This window comes from Scylla paramamosain, chromosome 2, assembly GCF_035594125.1.
Source record: "Scylla paramamosain isolate STU-SP2022 chromosome 2, ASM3559412v1, whole genome shotgun sequence".
Taxonomy (NCBI): Eukaryota; Metazoa; Arthropoda; class Malacostraca; order Decapoda; family Portunidae; genus Scylla; species Scylla paramamosain.
The window spans coordinates 18,065,001-18,071,705 of NC_087152.1; positions in this window are offsets into that span (position 1 = coordinate 18,065,001).

The window sequence follows — 6,705 nt, forward strand, 5'->3', positions numbered from 1 at the left end:
ATGGCTCGTTAACATGTTAATAACTTTATTAATTAGATCATATCAAAATTTAATCTCATGCTGTAAAAGAAGTACAACAGTCCTTCTGGAAGTGCATGAATAAAAAAGTGTCTCAGAAGGCAAATAATAAAATATAAAAAAGAAACCGTATTTTAGGCACCTTTCCTCTTTGTTTCACTTCGTACACACTCCGCTACATAGGCTACCTTACTTAAGTCTTATAACCAATTAATACATATATACATACATTTACGCATACACACAAACATACTCCACATAACGCATCATCCATCCACTAAAACCACGAATCTTCCTTAACCTGTCTTTCATAGAACCTTCCTCTTACACGAGCTATCAGCTGCAACTTTCACTCTTAACACAGGGAAGACAAGGGGGAGGACTCTCACTCGCGTCACGATACGATGGTGGGAGGCAGCGGTGTCCTTGTCCTTAGTGTCGCTTTTCCCGGTGCTCTCGCCCCATCTCCTCACCCAGCGCGTGTTTGGCATCCAGCTGAGTCTCTGTTGACTTTGTAGGGTTTATCAAACGGGCAAACTGAGAGTGAGACGCTAACGGAGACAGTCATCGCCGCCTCGCCACGTCCCTAGGGAGGTACCTATGGCGCGGGAGGCGAGAAGGCGTGTGTAGCTACTTGTCGCCCCGGAGAATGAGGAGACAGGGAGAGGGAAAGGCAGGCGGATGTGACGAGAGATATGTTGAAAATGTGGAGCTTATGATGGAAAGTATAGACTGAGAGATAGATGTAAAGGGATGGTTGTCTCGCCGCGGCAGAGAAAGGGTGAGATGGAGCGAAAGATGCAGGTGAAAAATTTGTGTGAAAATGTGAAAATGTTATGATGGAACGTAAAGACTGAAAGGTGTGAGAGAGGAAGATGGAGTCTATGATAAGAATGTAAAAAAAATTATTTATGACAGAAAAAAAGACGGGAACACGTATACAAAAGGGTTTACGAGAAATATGGGAAAATTGTAAAACTTATAATAGATAGAAGATAAAGTTCAACAAAAAATATAGGAATAATGATGGTAAAGGTAAAGAACACGAGTGTGTAAGATGAGATATGAAAACTGCAAGTCTTATTATACATAGAAAATGAAGACGAAAATATTGTTGCTGAATACAGACGAGCGTTAGAAAAGAAAAAGAAAGTTATTATTATTATTACTATTATTATTATTATTATTATTATTATTATTATTATTATTATTATTATTATTATTATTATTGTTATTATTATAATTATAATAATTATTATTATTATTATTATTAGTAGTAGTAGTAGTAGTAGTAGTAGTAGTAGTAGTAGTAGTAGCAGTAGTAGTAGTAGTAGTAGGGTAGTAGTGGTACTAGTAGTAGTAGTAGTAGTAGTAGTAGTAGTAGTAGTAGTAGTAGTAGTAGTAGTCATAGAAGTAGTAGTCACCGTCGTCGTAGTATCATTATCATCATTATCATTAGACCTCAGAACTGAACAGCGGCAAGGAAGGGAAAAATGCCCAGCTGTTATGATTCTTTTTAAAAGTTATGACTGAGATAGACTCCTCCTCTGCTCCCGAGAGAGAACGTGGGCGCTGACTGATATGTTTAACTTTTCTTTCATAATCACAATCATGTTGCATCCTTTTAAAGGCAAAAAAAGATATATGATTATGTGAGGTTTTACACTACGCCGCCTCACCCACTTCGTTACGCGTAGAATTCATAAGGATGGCACTGTCAGTCTCCGCCAAGGTAAAGTGCGTTGGTGTGGTTCAGTGAAGCGAATGTTGGTGGTGGGCGGAGGGTCGAGGCTAGGAATATTCATTGTCATCAGCGCCGCGTCTGCCTCAACAAACACTTGACCAGCTGAGGTAAATGTAACTCCCACATCATTTACGTTTTTTTTTTCTTTTTTTTCTTTTAGCAATGTTGTTAAAATAATGAAAGGGATGTTGTTGATATATTCACATACATGCACATACATTTTCATTCTCTCTCTCTCTCTCTCTCTCTCTCTCTCTCTCTCTCTCTCTCTCTCTCTCTCTCTCTCTCTCTCTCTCTCTCTCTCTCTCTCTCTCTCTCTCTCTCTCTCTCTCTCTCTCTCTCTCTCTCTCTCTCTCTCTCTCTCTCATGTCATTAACTATATAATTATACAGAAACAAAGTAATAAACACTTTTACACAATATCTCATGCTGATATTGAAAAACATAAACCAATAATTTCACTCTCTACCTACATCCCCACTCTCGTACTCCTCACAGAACTATCGTACCTTCCCTGGAATTTAACACAAACACTCGATCACACACAAGCACTTCCCCATACTGTAACCACACTGTATGCACTCCACTCTTGCCACACTGCCCCCCTCCCCCACCACTCGCTTCTTCTCCACGCAGTAAATCTCTCCCTCCAACCCACCCGAGGCTCTTCCCACGCTGTTGTGTCCCACATTGCATTTCTGCCGCTTTCATCCTGGCCGCCCTTTCAGCTCAGTGCACGCGTGAGGACCCTTCTCCTTTTCTTCTCAGCTTGGGTTTCGTGGCAGTGATAGCATTGGCAAGAAACATGCTCGTAAAATTCATACCCATTTTCTTCCTTATTCATTGTTTTTCGCCGTAGTCCAAGGCATGTTTAACAGTGTAATATGATTAATAAGAAAGAAATGTTCGTAGGAATATTTACTTTATGAGAAGTTTTTTTGTGTATGTTTTTTTATTCACTTCCCTCTCTCTTTTTAGTCGAGTTTTTATTGTTTTTATTTCTCTCGATAAAAATTGTGATAGAAGCCTGATGAGTCCTCACATATTCCACACACCACAGGCCGTCCATAGGCTAATGGCGCCCAGTTTTGTGGAAAAGATCCTCAGAATCCTTTTATTTTCATTGTTCTTTCCTTTTGTCCAATTTCTGCGATTTTTGTTTTTTTATTCTTTTCACGATTTTTACTACGTTGTGCCAGCAGTCTGACATCATATTAGCTTCTGCTTTCCTGTAATACTTTTTCTGCCAATACAGATGGACGAGGCTACAAAAATAAAAAAATAAAAAAAATCAAGTGTGCAAAACTTTACATCCGATTTAGTGTACACATTTCAATTTCCCGTAATTATTTTGAGTGGCACGAGCTGCATCGCCTAACACACTCTCTCTCTCTCTCTCTCTCTCTCTCTCTCTCTCTCTCTCTCTCTCTCTCTCTCTCTCTCTCTCTCTCTCTCTCTCTCTCTCTCTCTCTCTCTCTCTCTCTCTCTCTCTCTCTCTCTCTCTCTCTCTCTCTCTCTCTCTCTCTCTCTCTCTCTCTCATCAAATTCAGATTTTAAATTAAAAACATTTATTGCCAATTATAACACAATAATGTAATACAAAGATATATGTATCATGGCAGGACCAGTTAATGATAACATTTTTACAGGCCCTTAAAATTTCATATCACCTATTACTTTGACCTAAGCCAACAAATTTGGACTTAAGATTGCTGAAATACAGTAAAACATGAAAGCTTCCTTTGTAACAATATGACTAACTAAAGATATCACATCCATATATATCCTGACATATATATACAGTCAACTATAAGACAATCATACATACACATACACAAACAGCTACTCTTAAGTGCTCCTACATTGATAATTCAATATAATTTTTCCCAACACATAATAATTTTCTAACGTTAACTCTTTCAACTTAATTTTAAAAGTTTCTTTATTATGTTTTTTTTTTTTTTTACACTTTCTGGTAAGGCATTATATTGTATACATCCATAATAAGTTACGATGCGTTTTTGGAGTTCAGTGTGTGAAAATATCGGTCTGAGGTTGTGTCTGTGTCTGGTATTTAAGTTGTGTGTGTCCGAGGCTGTCTGTTAATGAATGACATCTTGTCTGTGCAACTGATGTTGTATTAGTTTTAAACATTCTAATTTGTATATATCAGAAATTTTCAATATCTTAAAGTTTTTAAATAAAGGAGCTGTGTGTTCATAATGGTCAACATTACTCACTGCACGTACAATTCTCTTTTGTGTCTGAACTAGGGAATTCAGCGTAATCTTCGTGTCCATACCCCAGACAACATTACAATATTGCAAATACGGATAAAATAAAGAGTGATAAATAGATAATACATAATGTATCAATAGATAACAAGTTCCTAATTTTGTACAGTATTCCTAATGATTTTGATAACTTATCATTTATTTTCTCAACGTGTTGACTCCAAACAAGTTTATCATCTACTACTACTCCTGAATATTTAATTGAACAAACCTTCTTTATTTCTTGCCCACAAATTTTAATATGAGTTTCACCGAAGCTTCTGTTACCTGTGAATACAAGATAATTTGTTTTTTGCACCTTTAATGAAAGTTTGTTGCTAGTAACCAAGAAGATATTTTATCAAGTTCAGTATTTAAAGTCATAGTCAGGGAGTTTCTGTCGATATCAGTATATGTAATATTTGTATCTTCAGCAAAAATAGTAAAATTTAATAATTATGATGACTTAATTATATAATTTATGTAGAGCAAAAATAACAATGGACCAAGTGTCCAAGTGTCACAACAGGAGTGCCTTGTGGCACTCCTGTTGTGACATTGATGTAATCAGAGGTTGTATTGTTAAGAACTGTACATTGAAATTTGTTGCTCAAATAATTCCTAAACCATTCATTATATTTACCCATTATCCCATAGCGAGTTAGTTTCTGAACCATTATCTCGTGATCTAAAGTATCAACTGCTTTTTTAGATCAAGGAAAACACTGATAACAAATTTATCCTTACCCAAATTATTTAGGATTAAATCAAGTAATTTATTTGAAGCTAACCTTAGAGAATTTTTTTTTTTTTCTGAAGCCAAACTGGCATTTAGTTAATATAAGGTTATTATCAAGGAATTTTATTAATCTATTATACATTGCTCTTTCACAGAACTTGCTAACACAAGGAAGTATGGATACTGGCCGGTAGTTAATAATGTCATTCGCCTTCCCTCCTTTAAAACAGGAATTACTTTAGCAATCTTCAGCCTCTCAGGAAAAATACCTGTTTGAAAAGATTTATTTATCATTTTAGAAATTACTGGAGCTAATACTGGAGCAGTTTTCTTAAAAATTTTAGTGTGAATATTATCAAATCCTGGCGCTGATTCTTTAAGGGAGTTAATGATTCTTGTTATTTCCTCTGGTGAGTTGTCCGAAGGCAGGAACTCTCGATGGCTGTGTGAGAGGTACGACAGTGCATCCGTGTCAGACTGAGGTAAAGTGCTGGCAACCAACATTCCTTACCAACATTCACAAAATACTTATTGAAGTGGTTACTCAACATTTCGGGGTCAGTCACTTTAAAATTATTTATGGTTAGATAATCAATTTTAGGTTTAACTTTTAATTTATTGACAATTTGATCCATTGCCCTTATTATCCATAAATTTCTTTTGATAATATTGATTTTTTGCATTTAATAACATATTATTAACTTTGTTTCTATATTCTCTGTACTTTTGGCCAAAGGTTATGGGTTTTCTTACATATTTCCCGTATAGAGCGTGTCTTTCCTTAATATGATTAACCACTTCAGATGTAATGCATGGTTTGCCTTGTCTCTTACGCGTAACTTTTACGAACTTTAAAAGAATAGCTTCCTCAACTATATCAGTAATGGTATTAGAGACTGCTTCGTAAATCTTGTCCGGGTCGTCATCTAGATTCAATTGATCAATCTCTTGTTTCATTAATTGACATATATTATTTTAGTTTATGTTATTGTAATCCCGATATGAAAATGATATATTTTCAGTATCATCTGTATTGTTATTTCAGTATTATCATCCATATTCTCTCTCTCTCTCTCTCTCTCTCTCTCTCTCTCTCTCTCTCTCTCTCTCTCTCTCTCTCTCTCTCTCTCTCTCTCTCTCTCTCTCTCTCTCTCTCTCTCTCTCTCTCTCTCTCTCTCTCTCTCTCTCTCTTTTATTTAAACAGATTTGCAATAAGTACAGTGATATAATTGGGGAGGACATATCAGTAACTAAAGTTTACACTATCGTGTGACAAACCATCTTAAAGCTACTGTCCACATATTTACGCATACTACAGACTATACACTGCACACTGTACACCATAAACATCAATGTCAAGGTGGCTGCTGCTTTAGCCATCTGTGGGCGGCAACCTTTGCCTGCTGGGTGGACATTTGCCTAAAGTCCACAGCAGTGTTGAAGGCATTCCACAGCCTGACTGTTGTGGCAGTGAAGGCGCGCTGGTGGGTGGTGGAGTAGGAACTTGAGACCTCCAAAAGGGAGTCGTTGCTCAACACCGTCCTCGTGCATTGCTCAGACCTCCTCCAGGTGGCCTTCAGGTCCGCCAGGTGCGGCACTTGCTGGACCTGTGCTTTGTGTAGCACCGTCAGGGCGGCGACTCTCCTGCTGTGCTCCAAGCTGTCCAACGCTGGAGCTGCTGCGCCAGTCTGTTATGTCCGCTGCTGCCGCTGTTGCCATGGTTGCTGGAGTGGTCTCTGCTGGTCCCCTCCGTGAATAAGGCGTTCTGCCCGCCTCTGTATCTTATCCAACAGGCTGAGCTGACAGCGGGCGCTTGACATCCAGGTGAAGGGGGTGTACTCCATGACAGGTCTCACTTGGGCCTTGTACAGGGTCAGCAGGTCATCAGGGGAGAGATGTTTCACTCGGCGCAGCAGTGTCACCTTCAGGGA